This window comes from Drosophila elegans, unplaced genomic scaffold, assembly GCF_018152505.1.
Source record: "Drosophila elegans isolate 14027-0461.03 unplaced genomic scaffold, ASM1815250v1 contig_814, whole genome shotgun sequence".
Taxonomy (NCBI): domain Eukaryota; kingdom Metazoa; phylum Arthropoda; class Insecta; order Diptera; family Drosophilidae; genus Drosophila; species Drosophila elegans.
The window spans coordinates 13,171,360-13,188,336 of record NW_024546167.1 but is presented as its reverse complement, the minus strand read 5'-3'; the positions used below and the strand labels follow the sequence as shown (position 1 = coordinate 13,188,336).

The window sequence follows — 16,977 nt, the reverse complement described above, 5'->3', positions numbered from 1 at the left end:
TTTTTTGCGGTATTTATGCCGCCACTTTACACGCAAGTTAGGCTAAGTTTACGTTAAGTTCGCTCTTAATTTTGTACATTCTAGCCAGTGAGCTCAACTTTCAAGTGGAGTTGAGTTTACTTGGATTTCAGCTAAAGTTCGTTCGGCTCAAGTGCTAAATTTTACTTGAACGAGCATAATATTTATAAACGCAAGCATGCGAAAAATAAAGAAAGGAATTTTAATCAGTTGAAGCTCAAATTAGCAAAATCCGAAACCGGGCAACAAACTTTATTATTTATAATTAAAAGAAAGGAAGTAAGACGCCGATAGTTGCTGCACAGTTTTCCTAAGTAAAGTGACTAAAAAGTAACTTCAAAATGAATGGGCATAATTTAACTAAGAAAAAATATTTTCCAACGAGATTTTCGGTTCAGTAATACTATGACAATTTATACAAATTGAATCTTTTGTAAATTTGTAAATTAATTTATTAAAAGAAAATAAATATTTTCGGTTTCTCTTGAAAGCTCTGCCTAGAATTTCGAATACTCATACTAATTAGTGATCACAGAATTGCAGTTTTTGCCCTTGCATACATTTTGAATTCAATTACCAATGCCACCTAAGTCCAATTCGCCCCACTGAAGCCATGTTCGTCACTTAAGAGAAAGGAGAAACAAATAACAATCAAAGTGTTGACATTTCAGAATTGCAGTCAAATGTTCCTCATATTTTGCGCCAAGGCCTTTTGTCGAAGTGTCGAGGCTGACTTCTGCCTCCTGGCGCTATCCACTCGCCGTGGCACTTACCTTTCATAGACGCTTCATTTCATTTCGGGGGAGGGAGGGTTGGAAAATGGGAAATGGGAAACGGGAACGGGAACGGGGGGTACGTGAAGCGATAAACAAGCTGCAGGGGACAGAGTCAGAAAAACAGGCAACACAAACATTGCACATCCTGATGTATTTTCTGGTTTTGTTGCCTTTTTATTTGTTGTCGTTACTGGAGCTGCTGCTGCTGCTGCTGCTTTTACTGCTGCTGTTGCTTTTGCCTGGTTAGCCTGCAGTTTGCAGTTTGTCGCACCTCTTTTTGTGTATGTGGCATTAAATTGAAATTTATGCGGCACTTTGCCGCGTGAAATGTTTGTACAACTCGTTGCGGGTTGCGGCTTGCTGATGTTTTTTTTTTTTTTCGTTTGGTTTGGTTTCAGTGTGCTCCCCTTTTTTGTTTTTCTGCCGAAGCTCTTCGGGCGTTGACAGACCGACAAACTGTTGGACAGCATTGCAGGGGAAAGTATCTAAAAACATATGCAAAACTGTTTGCTGTTTGCCATGTAAATGGTTTTTGGTCGCCCCATCATTCTTACCCACTACCAGCTTTTTTGCGGCCCTTCCGTCCGCCCACTTTTAGCCAGCTAATTTGTCGTTTGTTGGAAATTATGACACAAAAGCCCCGCTCGGCAATTGCCGATTTAACTCCACTGGCGCGCTCTGTCCAGTTCTCCAGTTCTGAAATATATTTCACGCAAAGGGAACCTATTTCACTTTTGGTTTTTGCAACAAGTTTTAATTAATTTGCCGCAACTCCAGGCTCCAATGCTCCAATCTCTTGCTTTCCTTTCATTCCACTCATCAGCGGCAAAAAAAAATGAAATAAAGGAGGAAAAAGTTGATGCTACGATAATTTGAAAAGTTTTCGTTTAGACAGCGAGCGAGAGCACGAAAAAAAAAGTAGAAAAACAAAATTGGGAATGTGGAACAGCAAATGTCAGGGCGGCGGCCTGGGAAAATCGCTTCCTAATTTAGAGGCGAACGGCACTAAACTATATGTGCGTACACCCATATGCTATATGCTATATTAAGCCGCAAATAAATGCCGAGCCATAATTAACATATAGCAAAAGTTTTCCCTCCAAAAGCCGCAAGTTAAACTACGCGAGGGCGGAAAAGTGTCTGGATGAAATATGGTTAAAGTCGATTTGCGCTCGTGTTTGCTTTTGTGGGGAAAAGTAATCCGAAATTGATAACTTTCGGCTTGATGGAGTTCGCCAAGTGAATGGTAATTAAACAGTGGACGTGAGAATAATCGGTGGAGTAAGGAAATTCCAAGGCAGGCAATCACAAATCAATTCCAAAAGTTTTCCTATGGTTATATGACTTTGGCGACTTTTTATCTTTCTGTTTATTCTAAGTATTAATTAATAAAATTATCCATTTTTTTTAAAACTAAAGAATTTTGTTCAACAAAAATTACTATGTTTTTTAATATAATTCGTAAAAGTCCATAAAAGTATGCAATGAAATAAGAAGGCAGACTTTCTCAATGAATCTATCAAACTTCTGGATTAAAGATAAATTGTATTTAATGTATTGTATACTTAAGATTTTTTTTAATATTTTAAATAATGAAGATTTCCTTTCATGCTAAGCTGAGAATGTGTTAAGCAGTATAGAAGTAAGGACTTAAGGATAGCAGTCCTAGCTCAATACAAGTCAGAACGCCCATCAATTGCTTTTTTTCTGGCAGTTGGGCAAATGGCAAATGGGCAAAGAAAATGCGCGTGCAACTGGCTAATGCCGCATATCATTATATTAGCAAACATCCCATATAGAAATACTCACGATTCGCATATATCTGAGTTGTTCAACAATAATAATGTCCTGACATTTATCACATTTTTTTTTTCGCCGGACAAGTGACCAGCTAAAGTGGCTCTAAAATTTCAGTGCCCAAATGAGTGGAGGCCCCACCTCCCACTTAGTGGGTTACAAAAAATATAAGAAGAGCGACGGAAGAAAAGACGGAATGAAAGAAAGATAAATAAATGTTGGCAACAACAAAGAGCACAGCGCCATAAATCTAAATAACAAATTTTTACGAGAAACGAGACCATAAATAAGATGTTTGTTGCGGCCTAGCGAAAAATAGTGTGGACCTCTGAGGGGGGAAACCCGAAATGGTTTTGGACCATTCCACATTTCCCATTTCCCATTTCCCAGAGGTTGTCTCTGGCCAAGCGGCAACAATTCACGAGAGTTCTGTTAATTTAATATTATTACTTTTCATTACAACAAGGCCTTCTCTGCCTTCGTTTTTCGCCGAAATGGCTGTTAGTTTTTTTTTTATTTATATGTTTTGTGGGCAAGGGCAAAAGAAGACTGCCCCAAGATGTCAACACATTAATGTGAGTAAAAGTCGGCCGTCTTGAGATAAATCAACATTTATCTGCGACCATTGCTGACAATTGAAAATGACCATCTATATCTTTGGGCTAATTATGGCCTATTAAAATGGCGAAATGTATTTTTGGCAAAAAGCCCATATTTATCAATGTTGAAAAGAAAACCAATGTTGAAATGTAAATAAAAATTCCTTACAATGTTGATGGTTTCTTATTATCTTCTAATTTTGCCAAGGCTTCTTGGCAATTTAGAAGTGTTAATTTATAAAGAAATCCCTTCTTGAAATACTTAACTAGTTTGAAGATTTTACTAAAATTTTTAATACAATGTTGATTGCAAATGTTCCAATGCTTAAATTAGATAGCTCAAAAAACCGTAATGTAACATTTTATGCAAATACTTGCATTCCCCGTTTAACTGTCTAAATGACAGTTTTGTATTTTTTTTTACCACTATCGGTGGCCAGTTTAATTAGAAGAAATGTTAATTTAATGCTTGGCTGAATTCGTACTTGACTTGTTGGGGGTGAATTGGTGTGTTTTCGGTGAATTTGGCACTTGTTCATTTGGTTTTACAAGCGTTTGCTGACGCCGGAAAGTGTGCCACCAACACCCACGGCCATGAATACTTATACAGATAGCTACAGTCACAACACGATGACAATTGTTTGCCCATATGTCCCAGTCATATTTTCGACAAGCCGCAAAAAAAGTGAAATAACACAAAAACAAAAACAAAAAAGAGCCACAGAGGGCAGTGAAAAACTGAACATTTTGCCGCGAACACTTTTCATGTAAATGGCGAAAAATAAAAGTTGGCCGGCCGAGGAGTGTGTGCTAAATGATTCATGAGTCATGTGTGGACCGAGCACGGAGATTGAAGACTGTGAGTGTGGACGAGTATATGTTTGCCGTGGCCAGAAAAGTGCTTAACTCGTAATTTTTGTTAGCGCTACGTGCAAATAAGGCCACTGAGGCCGCACGGCTTTCCGCGCTTTTCATTCTCTACCCTTTCTACCCTTTTTACACTTTCTACTCATTCTCCATTTCTCCGCAGTTCAGTGGGCTTTCTCCTCCTGGGTTTTTCTTCTATTCTCTCCCACACCAACAATTTGAGTGCATTTTATTGTAGTTGTGTGTGCTGGCTGCGCATGAATATTGCAGCTGATGAGCCCCTGAGCAACGGCAAAAAGGGTCAAAACTTTTAATTAATGTTTATGGCTGCACTGCGCTACCGAGTGACTCGCAAGCCTTTTAAGTTAAATTTATAAAACAATTTTTTCCCGCTCGTTTCGTTTCGTCTTCGTCTTGGCTTCTTGGCCTTAGACCACAGACTTTGTTAAAATTTTAATTAATATTTTTCGGGAAATTTTCCCATGTGACTTAAACCAATTTAATCGATTAGGGAGTTTGGGTTGAATAAATGAAATATTCAAGGCACACTTTCAAGGGTGCCGATGGCGGCGTAAAAAAAAGTTTTTTTATTGTATTATTTATTCTACTGATAAAGTATTTTGGGGGGTGTGTGCATAAAGTAATAACTTTTAGAGTAATAACTATTTGAATTGTATAGAGCCTTGATTAAAATAATGATAATGAGTTATGTTATGTATGTTTATGTTATAAATTTGAAAAAAATGGATTATATCAAGCGTTTTATATTATAAAGGAAGTTCTATATAATATTTGTTATTCATTTGCTAAATATAATAATTCCAATATTTTTGCAAATAAAAAACAAATCGTAGTTTGGCCTCGTTAATAAATAACGTTTGCGAGTTAAGGATATTTGTAGCACAGTTTTAGGTGAAACAATCGTTCCGGTAGCAATCTAAACTCATCTCTTTCTACTTTGCCATATTTGGGCTAGACATGCGTGTGGTTTCCCTTAATTTTGTGTTGTTCATTCTTGTTTTTTTTTTTTGGACTTTCTTTCCGCACGCAGGGGAATAATTACAAAATTTATGAGCACGACAAGGGGCGTGGCTGGTCTAATAATTGTCAATGCGGGGGTGGAGGTTGTGTTTAGGGTGAGGTTGGAGCTCATAAAACTGAAGTAGTTGTAGTTATGGCTGTTATTGTTGCTGACGCTGTTTGCTGGCTGATTTGCATGTTGTTCGTTTCATTTTGGGGTTTGGTTTGGTTTGGTTTTGGTTTCGCTTTATTTTTTTTTTTTTTTTTTTTTTGTGGGGCACACGCCAAGGGGTTAAACCGGCACGGCACGCGCTGAAAAATCTAGAATTTTGTTTGGGTTGTTGTTTCCTTACCTTACTCTTTTTTTGTTTGGTTTTAATATAATGTGCATTTTAATGTCATTATTTCTGCGGCGCTTTAAGGTGGAAATGAACGGACGGATAAGTAAGAGTTTGGGGGAAAAGCCACCAATGCAAATTGTGAGCATGAAAGACCAAAACAAATTATTCCAACGTAGAGAGAGAAAGCGGACAATGTTGGGGTAAAAGTGAGCTATTTTTGTGTGGCACATAAAAACGGCAGCAACAAGGGCGCCACAACCACCTTGCCACACTTTCGTTCTCCTTTTCAGTCAGACAAAGCAACAGCATTGTCGCTTTTGTGTTGCATAGTTGACATTGTTGGATTTCCACAAAAGGTGTAGCCAAGTCGAGCATGCCAAAGGATGGGATGGTATAGGTATGGGATGGTATGGGATGGTATGGGATGGTATGGGATGGTATAGGATGGGGTGATTCGGATGGTGGGATGGTCGGTTCGGTTGGTTGGAACCACAAGGCACATACTCACATACTCACATACCGGCTGACACACCGGGTTTTACATTTGATTTGGTTTCGTCTTAGTGCGATATTTGTTTTACGCACACACACACACATACCCACCCAGAACTGAAGAGGCAGCGCTACAAAAATACCCAGTCAAGGCAAGAAGATGTCCTTTGTCCTGCTGTCCACCTGTTGTCATGTGCGTAGCTCTGAGAATTTGCATTCCAGAGGGGACTCTTCGTCGGCTTTGAAAATTCCTTTGAGAGTGGGTCACCTAAATTGGATTTGAAATACAAATTTAATAAATATTTCCTTATAAAGTTTTCTTCGATTAAGCGAGGTTATCGACATTAGCAGCGCACTACCAAGCGAAATATTTAGCATTGGTACAAAATAAAAAATAAAACGCATTAAATTAAATTCAACAATAATTTTTAGAAATATAATTAAATCGAGCTGAATACAATATCTTTAAGTTGTTTGAAACGGCGTACTTTGGGACATGAAAACGAACAAGGAAATTACTGTATTAAAAATTGTTTTGAACTAGTTTATTTGATCCAATCTTTCTGCGATTGGCAATACATAATCCCAATACCACTGGCATATCCTCCTGTGACTAAGCCCCTGTTTGTGCATATATGTGCATTCAACTGCAGCTACAACAAAGCCGTTGGACAATTGCGACAGTTCATCTTCACACCTCATTGCTCTGGCAAGGTGGCTCAAAGAGCCGAAATGGAAGGGAATAAAAGCACAGAAAAGGAACCACTAAGGGAAGGACTTACCTCCTTCGTGGCCACTTGCAGAACGTATAAAAACGCTTGCATAGTTTGTTTTTAGTGGCGTTTTCTCTTCATTCCGCTTTTCTTTATGCGTTTTTCTGTGCTGTTTTTGCTAAAGCTAAACCTATAAACTTGATAGGGTATGGCAAAATTTAAAAAATATACTTTGTCTTTTGTGGAAACGAAGCGGAAAAAGACTATCTTAAATTTGTTGTGAAAGAACGCTGTGCTTTTATGTAGATTTCATTTTCTTTTATAAAGGATTATGATTAATCGTATATTCCCCGGAAATGTTAAACTTTATGTGATTTGGAAGTCTGCTCGATTTCAGACAAAATCTTGAACCAATATACTCACACCTCAATCTTTCACCTCGACACCCCGTACACTTTGAGTTAACTACTTTGGGGAGAAGCGTTTTTAAGTTTTCTTAGATATTTTTTTTTTTCACACTGCGCCAGCCAAGCGAAGTTTTCAATTGTTAAAACTTTGCACTTGAGCGATTTTTGTGTAGCATATTTTTTGGCATATTTGCGCGCTTGTATGTACCAAGCACTTTGCAAAGAAAACTTTTCAATGTGGTAAACACACGCGCAGCACACATGCAGAACTATTAAAAGCCAACAGCAGCAGCCGAGAGTAAAATGCATAAATAATGTAGACAAGGGGGAGAAAATGAAAGAGAAAAGCCGCACGGAGGAAGGAAAATATTTATTTCTTCAAGCTAAGAAACCGAAGATGCAATACGCTTGAGACAAGAATTTAACAAAATATTGGCTGTCAATTAGACATTTATTGAATCCAACTGGGGAAATCGAATTACAAAATATTTTTAATATGTGGGTGTGTTTAAATTTTAATGACCCGAATATGTTATACAAAATTGGAGGTCATTTTTTGAGCACAACTAAGAAACAAAATGTTTTCCCATATGAAACAAAATTGCATTACAGAAAATCAATAAACAATATTCCTGAAAATTCATTTGAGAAATTTGAGGACTTCACAATTGCTTACTATTCCTTTATATATTACGTTGAATATGAGACAAGAATTTAATAAAATATTGGTTTTCAATTGGGCATTTAATAAAACCAAACTGAAATATAAAGTTATCAAATATTTTCTAGTTTTGTAAAAACCAATAAATATCAAATAGATTGCGAATGTGTTTTTTTTGCAGTAACACAAATTTGTGAAACATCCTTTAAGAAATTTGAATAGTTGACAGTTTTGTCTTGTCTTTGGTGTGTTATTTTTTTCGAGCAAGTTTTTTTTCACACACATTATGGAAAACTTTCTACTAGAGCGCGCTGATAAAGCTCTCCATCTCAGGGACTATATAGCAAGTATATATATATATATATATATATATATATATAGTGGTGGGTGGTCGTCTAACTCAGCACTAACAAGCGAAGGAGCTTACCCTGGTACTCTTGGCCAAATGGCGTGGCTGGGTGGTGCGTGTTTGCAGCGCGTTTTGAGTTACCTTTTGGCCAAGTTGTTCGCTGTCATGTTACGGCAATTTTACGCCCTTGCCATTTCAGGGGCATTTCAGCGACAAGAGACAGACAAAACGCGGAGGTGGTGGTTGGTTGGGTCGTTGGTTGCTTGGGAAAGAAGCAGAAGTTGAAACCCAGAGAACGAGCGAAATGTCAAAGCATTAGAGACATTTTTCATATTCCAACGGCAGTGCCAACGCCTTAACTTATGCAGCGAAACTTTAAAGCCGTGGCCAAAATGGCGTACATCGTTGCATTTTCCTGCTATATACCATGCTACTCCTTTACCTCTTTTGTTGGAATTTACCAAGCTGCAGTTGCAGAAATTGATGCTCGCTTTTTTTTTTTTTTTTTTTTGAGGTAGCAACCACTAGCACTATCGCCATCACCACCGACATCCCACACCCACACCCCCACACACACACCCCCACACACACACACACACCTACTGAAATTGGTGGCCAGCGTAAGCACTTTTGCATTTTTAGCTGAAGCAGCTGGTGAGCTGGTTGGTAGGCGCAACATTTAGCCATTCGCCCTCAAACCCATCCGTCCTATGTAAATATGCAGGCCGAAAATGTAGGAAAAGTAGAGAAACCCATAGCCATTGAGTGCACTAATTTCAAATTATGCCGAGGTAGGCAAATATGCGCACATTTTGCGACGAGAGATGGGTGATGGGTATGGCGAATGAATTGGTTTCGACTTTCGCCAGGGAAACATTTTTAAAGAGTCTGAGTTTAGTCATTTTTTGGGCTGCTCCCCAGGGCACACAAAAGGTGGTCATGAATGAGTCATAAACAAGTGTGCAAGTTTAAGTTGTTTTGGGGTCTCTTAAATGCCAGTCTTTAGTTAATAAAGGAAAAATCCCTCACAAGCACTGCAAATTTTACGAATTTAAAAATTGTTTAAAGGAAAAATAGTAAAATATATGAAAACGTAGTGCTTAGTGGTTTATTTAATAGCCTAGCTTTTGGTTTTAAGTGGTCATATAAGTCCCAAATTAAAAACCATTCCGTTTTTGAACATGCCAAGTGTAAAGCTTATTATTGCTTTCCTTCAACTCTCCATGTTTGCCATAAAATCCTCGTTAACCCCATATTTCCGCTCATTATATTCAACTAACTGGAATATTACTGAGCCCCCCACGCGGCGTTCATGTCGAGCAGAAGCCCGGCGTATTAACAAACCTAATCAGGACTCCGCAAAAGGACGTCATTCACTCAATTAAAAAGGAAAGCAAAAGCGCTGAAGGAGGAGCTAACTTAAAAGGCATCGTTGCTTTTGGCCAAGTGTCAATAGCAAAAAGTGGCTCAAACCAAGATGACTAATTACAAGACTTGTTAGCGCAAAAGAGCGAGACCGAGAACGATTCAGAGCAGAGAGTAGAAAAGGCAACAATGCAAGTCAATTAAAGGCGTTGTCGATGGCAAAACACACGACTGACAGTTCAAAAACGAAGACAAAGGATGAAAAACTTAGGGCCAATGTGTTAAATAGTTAAAGGGCTTAATCCTTGGCTGGCGCCTTTAAATATTAGCAACTTAAAGATTGAGAGACAAATGCATAAAGCATAGTGAATGTAAGGCCGAGGGAGACGAGATATCAAAGCCAAAACGCAGACAGACAGCAACAGAAGCAGTTACAACTGTCAGCTAAAATGTAGCCACGTTAAGTAAAACGGACTTAAAGTTTTAACAAGCTCTCATCCAAGTGCCCGGGAAGATGAGAGGGTAGCCATGTTTTCGCCTCCTAAGCCCCTATTTCCTCCTTTTTTTTTTGTTTCTTCTTTTTCTAAGAGGAGCAGCCAACAAAAGCTACAAGGCAATGGAGACGAAGTGTTACTTCTTGCTATTTACTTATTTTGTTTGCATTTACTTAAATCGGATGAAGGGATTTGCTGCTTAGAGCGCGACAAACTTCGCATTCTCAGAGGCAGCAGATTGGCTTCGTTTTTAAATGAACCTCTTGCATTTTTCGTTAAGCGAAACGTGCAAAATTCCAAAACCAAAGTATTTCCTTGCGACTGGTGATCATTGACCATTGTGTAACATATAAATCCAATAAACTGCCGCACCATTATTCCCATCATCATCATCATCATCATCTGTCGCCTGGAAACCTTCTCGAGAAAATCGGATCGCTCACCAGCTTAAAATAACAAAGGAAACGAATAACCAAACAACAAATCACCAAAGCGGCTTCCCCGTTCTCTTCCTTATTTGTTAAATCCTTTTTATGTAAATAAATTCTCAAGTCCATTTCCAACATATTTATGCGCCATTTTACACACTACGTCAATGACCCGAGAAAAAAAAAAAAAACCCCCAACAGAAAGAAAAAAAGGAGACGACCCACAAAAAAGAATCTGTGTGTAGACATTTCGTTCTGTAAATCCCATTAAGAAAAATTTCGTTTCAAAATAAGAAAAATGAGCTTTCGCCGCATTAGAAAAGAAAATAATCAAAGGCCAAACAACAACGGAGGGAAAAAAGGGAAAACTCGAAGGTAAATTTACTGTTGACATTTCATTTTGTTCATGGAATTTGTATGTCCTTTGCTACCCCGACTTTGATAGGATAAGGGAACCAAGAATTAACTTCAGTCCGTTACGGCTTTTTGTTGTTTCAAAGTGCCCAAAATGAAGTGTTGCTCGGGTCAAGAAACAAGTGTTGGGCGGATTCAACTCGGAGACCTTACAAGCAGCAATATAAACGGCAGAAATCCAAATGAAGCCGACTTTCGATTTCTGGTTGTGGGGCATATCACAGGGTTTTCCTATTATGTGTTTCAATTCTGAAACTGATTATAAAATGGATAGTTACAAAGGATGCATATTGTAATGTATAATATTATATAAAACAATAGCCTCAAATCGTGAACTTAAAATATAAATACAGCTAATATTTCTTTTGATTGACTAGTATAATATTAGTAGCTTTGTACTAGTTTGGGATCAACTAAATGTACTCGAGCTTAACAAATTCCTTTTAGCACATTTTATACAATAAGTAATGTGTCATTATCCCAAAATTCTAATATGTTATAAGCCTGCATCAAAATTAAGGTTTTCGGCATTATTTTATCAAATATAAAAAATTTGCCTTCATAAATAAACAACTTCCATTAGCAAAGAAACAGCAGAAGAACTTTTGATCCCTTTACTCCAAAATAATATTTCAAACTATTCCAGAGTCTGATTTATGTGCCAGCGAAACCCCTCTTTTCACAAAACTTAACCCTTTTTGCGCTATTTATAATGCTCCTTTGCTGCGGCTAATTGAAAGCTCTATTCGACGCTGACCTTTTGGCTTTCCGAGAATCAACTTTAGCTCTTATCAGTTACGAAATGGAAATTAATATTTAATGTTCTCGCATTTTTGCCTTTTTCGCATCTATTTTTTTTTTTGCCCCTGTTGTGGTTCCGGTTTCCTTTCTATCCGCAGGCGAGGTTTAAGCTTTGAAATGTTAGACGCTGCTTAGGCCTCATTAATAGATAATGCAGCGCATATTTAGAGATGAATACCCGAGTTTGGAAGAAGACAGGTAATGTTTCGGTTGCCCCAACTTCGCTTTGCTTGTTTTCAATAAAATTCAGCTGATCAATGCGAAAGCATTGATAAGCCCGAAGAAAGTTTCGACTTTGCAGCGCACAAAAATTTGTTTCTGAACCGTAAACTTTTCTTTGGTTGCGCTTAAACGCAGACAGGAAAAACTTTTGTGGGCAACCAAAAAAAAAAAAAATAAAAAAGGAAAAGTTTTTAACTGGTTCGCATGGGCCTTCTGGGTTGGTACTTGTTGCCTCCGAAAGTGTTGAAGGAGATGGTGGATGGTGGATGGTGGAGTAGCATCTGCTAAGACAAACATAAATTAGATGCCATTGTCCAATGGAAACGGCCGCAGAACCCGCAAACTTTGGCCCTCTAATGATGCCACATTCAGACGGTCGGCGTCGGCATCGGCATCGCCATTGGCATCGGCATCGGCGGTATAAATTAGCCAAAAGCCATTTCCCGCTAGGTGGCTTCAACTCAAATTAAATGTTAATTTCATGCCATCATAATCACCAGTGCCGTCGTCCTTAGTCGTTGTCGTGGTCGCCACACATGACCTCATTAAGGCCAAAACCGTTGGAACCGCATTGTTGCTCCATCGCCGTCGTCCTTTGGACTCGTATATATATATATATATATACATATAATAAAAGGGCCAGGGTCCGAAAACCACATCCACAAGCCCACAAATATACAACCAATTGGGTGGCATAGCGTCGCGTCGCGTCGCATCGCCCTCTCCAAATAAACTGTAAAAATGTTTACCGACAATTTTCTACACAATTTTATATCCCGCAAGACTCCTCGGATTTGGATTCGGTCTCGGTCTTTCCCCGACTTTTTGTTTTCGCCTGGAATTTCAGCAAATTAGGGTGCGCATGAGGTCATATTAATGTGGTTAATTACAATAATTAGAAATTTAATTAAGGTGTGTGTGAGCGTAGGGCTCGCTGCGTCCACTCAAATCGAATTTACATGTTAAAGCGCTGTTAAAAATGTGCAGAAAAGCAAGGGAAAATTATATGCCATATATATTCGTAAAGCGTATAAATACGAAATAATTATGTAAGTATTGTTGTTGTGACAGGCGGTTAGTGGAGTGGTGTAGGAGTTAAGCGGCGAAAAGGCTAACTGAGCAGTTGGTTTTCGACATAGTTGGAGTTTAGTTAGTCATGTGGTACTAACAGAGTTGTTGTGGTAAACGAATTGTAGCCAAAATTATGCAAACACGGCAACGGAAATTAATGACAGACATTAATTTAAGATACTTTTGTGCTGCTAGCAATGTGAGAGTACGTATTAAATTAATTTCATTAAATTGATGCAATAAATATTGTTTTGTTTTCACAGTTTTTACCTGAAAATACCCACAATTCCCCAACATCAATTTGGTCTAATCTAAATACAGTCAAGATCACTACCCTTCAATTATATCTGGCCTAAAAGGCGCACATGGTTGTTAAGCCACCGCAACCAGAACCGAAACCCCCTCGAAATCCGGAAGGAAGGAAACGGTCTGGTGTTTACGAGGGGTAGACCAGTTTATGACCCTTGGCCAATCCACATTGCCTACGCGTGCCGGGGCTCTAGGAACCCAAAATTTGAACTTAGCTCGCCAGAAATGTGCGTTTAATTAGAGCTTTTACGTGTCATTGATTTGCCAGACACACACACACATTCCACCAGTCATGTACGTATTTGATGTACAATTTGATTTATTGCCTTTGGTGTTGATTTAATAACTTTGAATGCTGGAGAAAGGCGTAAGGAATCACGAAGGAAACATAAATAAACTTATTTTTTTTTTTTTTAATTTGTGAAATTATAATCGTTATTTGAGATATTTTTTTTTTTAAATACTATAATTTAGACAATTTTAAGTCACCTCGTGGACAAGAGTAAAGATAGTCTAGTTTGTAACGTTTGTAAATTAAAATCACAGTAGTCCTTAAAAAACTAAATTGTCTGAATAACCAATACAACATGTTCTATAAACTTCTATAAAATAGTACTTAAATATTTAAGTAACAAATCCCATACAAACACTCTATGCCAGCAAGCTCATATAATTTTGATTGTACAAATCGCTTTCATAGCCTCTAACATCAGGTTAAGGCTGCGATTGTTAACTTCACTTGGCTTGTGCGCCGGTAAGCCAGGCGTTCTTGACTTCAGAAAATCTCAGAACCGAGCAGGATTCTCACATTTTATTTAGTTTATTATGTAATGAATATTTGCAAATCTCGCCGACTGCACCGAGGAAGGGGCGCGGTCGCGGGGGGGGAGCGAGAAAGAGGCAGAGAGGCAGGGAGGCGCACATAGCTGAAGACTTGAAGTAGATTTAATTTGCGTATGAAAAATTCCTTTTGCAGTGGCAGTAGTGGAAGCAGCAGCAATTCCCCAAACGAGTTAGCTCTAGAGTTCCTGGCTGCCACTTGCTCCTCCCTCCTTTCTCCCTCTTCCTTTCTGTATGTGTATCTGTATGTGTGTGTGTGTCTTTCTCCCGTTGCCTGTGTGTGTATGTGTGTTTGTTTGTGTGCAGTTGTTTAGAGGATATGCATAAGAATGCCTTGCATTTCCGTTTCAGTTTAATGCGAATGTGTTGGTGAGCTTTATTTTCAGCGCTTGTTTTTCGCAAACAGTGATTTCCTATTTGCCCCCCTCCCCTCCCCAACTTTTCCTCCCCCCATTTCCCATTTTCTCCACTTTTCCCCAATCCCAATCGCAATCCCATTCCCATTCCCATTGCTTCACCCTTTTGGGCGGCAAAAGTGGAATTGCTCCGAGTTTATTTTATGCTTTGAGCAAAGTTTCGTTGCATATTTTAAGGCAGTTTTGCCGGCTGCAGTTATGTATGTACTAGCTAGGGCAAAACAAAACAAAAAAAAAAAAAAAAAAAAAGCTACGAGAACAAAAACAATCAACTGCGATTTGTTGTGGAGAAATTGCAGAATTATGCAAAAGTCAGGCGGCCACCTACCTAACCCCGCTTCAGAAAGCATATTTTCCGTGCTTGGCTGGCGTTTGTCAGCCAGTCAGACAGATAGACCCACCGCCAGACAAGATAGCTCAGGCATTTGAAATAATTTGATGTTTTCATATTTATTAAATTCCACCCGCCACTGCCTCCATTGACCGACCTTTGGCAAACAACAAAGTGCCAGCAAATCAATTACAAAGCACACTCGACATTCCCACTCACAGTGGAAGTGTTTTATATACATATGTATACCTGCATACTGTATACTTGGCTAGAATCCTTCGGAGTTCGTTGTCCGTAGTTCCGTTTGGCTCGGTTCGGTTGAGTTTGCATGTTTGATGCCTATCTTTAATTAGAACGGCGCTAGAATTGATGACGGGCCAAGTCAGCGGCTCGTTTTGTTGAATGAGGAGAGCCTGCCTCTATCACCGGGTAATTACCTGACAGGAAATGCAAATCTAGCCAAAGGATACGATTATTTTTCTTTCACATCCACACTCGATCGCCCCCTTCCTGCGGAAAGAAGGCGTGTCTGTCTGGCCCGAGCGTGTATTGGTGTTGGTGTTGGTGCCCGCATACCCATTTTAAATAAAAGTTTCGACAGCTTGGCACAAATTTGTAACGAAAAGGGATTTTCCGAACGGCCTGTCTCGGTCTCATCATAATCAGCGATGGCTGTCGAGCAGCTGCTGCTGCCGCTGCTGCTCACTTCTCTTTGGGTCACAAAAACGGCAACATGTCAACCTCAAAAACCGCAAAACTTGGCAAATAAGTTTTTTTTCGCCCTTTTTGGGTGGGTGGGTGGTTGTAAGGGGTAAAAGGATACCGGAAAAGCGGCCCGTTGACTGCTTCTTCGATTGAAAATCAACTCTCACACGCACGCCCAGGCTCACACATGTGTGTGTTGATTTGACGCCGCCAAATGAAGGTGCACAGTGTCCTAAAAAATCGTAGATAAGGTATGTACTTATCATACGACCGATCACTTATTTATTAACACGGCTTAGATAAAGGAAATATCAATAAGTTCTGATAAAATAATTTTTGTAGCTCTAAATTTATCTTGTTTGGCTTTAAAATTTAGTCGATTCCTTACTTTTGTTGATCTAAATATTTGAAAAAGGTCGAAAACTAAGAAAACTTATGAATTTTGCAGATTAAAATCTATTTTAACACCATAAGTTCGGATAAATTATTCTTTTATTTTTGCAAAGAAAATATACATAAATAATTTAAAATTTCCAGTTAAAAAAAATATGTTTTTGTTTGTTAAATATTTTTTTTAAAGGTACCTTTTCAGAGAAATTTAATATAATTTCTCTATATGTTTAGCTTGGGATACACTCTGTGCGATTATATTAATTTCCTTGGAATCGCAAATTACGAAACGAATAATAGTAAAGAACCTTTTAAACTTCTAAAACATTTCAACTTCATTATCCCACTGTATCTGGGATTTAATCCGAACAAATATTGTGTTCCCTTTCGCTTCGAGGGGAATCTGTAGCGAGGCGTTATTTTCAATTTAGCTGTTGATAAGCATAAAAATCACTGGGTTTTCGCTTTAAATTTTTATGTAAACAAGCCGGGGCACACGCGCGCTCACCCCAGACTACACACACCCATAATCCCGCAGCTTCCTGCCGCTTGCCACATGCTCTCACCCACTATTGAAGCAGTCACTTCAATGTCAAGCCCCAGCGAGTTCCTCTTGCCACCAGGATGATGATGATTCTCATCAGCATATCAATGGCTGGGCCCCAAAAAGTGTGCTATGATTTTTTGCCCATTTTAATTACGCAGCGTCTGTCGCGTCCTTGTTGGTCCTGTTTATGTTGCTGCTGCTGCTGCTGCTGCTGTTGAGCAGCATTTCTAATTTTACGCTAGACGAATTTTATATGACTGAATTATGTTGTATGAACCATGGCCAAGTGAACTGCCCGTTAATAATTTGTTGGAGAAAAATAGAAAATAAGGTAAAACGAAAAACTTTAAACGATTGTATGTAGCTTGGTTTTTTTTTTTGGCTTTGGCTTTTTTAATTAAGCCACGGCCGGCTTTAAACGTGGCCCCAAATCAAAGTTGTCTGCCGCAGTTCCTTCAAGTAACATCAGCCCGGCATCACTTGCATACCAAATCCAAATCCAGAGTTTCCCGAATTTATGCTAAGCATATGCTTACGATGGGGCGAAAGTAGCGGGGCAAGGACGTGGGCCGTGTCCTGGTAATGACAAGGGCTCGCTCAACTT

General features: G+C 38.9%; 1 protein-coding gene across 14 annotated transcripts in view; it reads left to right on the top strand.

Annotated features, from left to right (window-relative positions):
* Positions 1-16,977, top strand: part of LOC108138722 (tyrosine-protein phosphatase Lar) — a 124,538-nt gene that overhangs the window by 27,165 nt on the left and 80,396 nt on the right. The window lies entirely within an intron of this gene.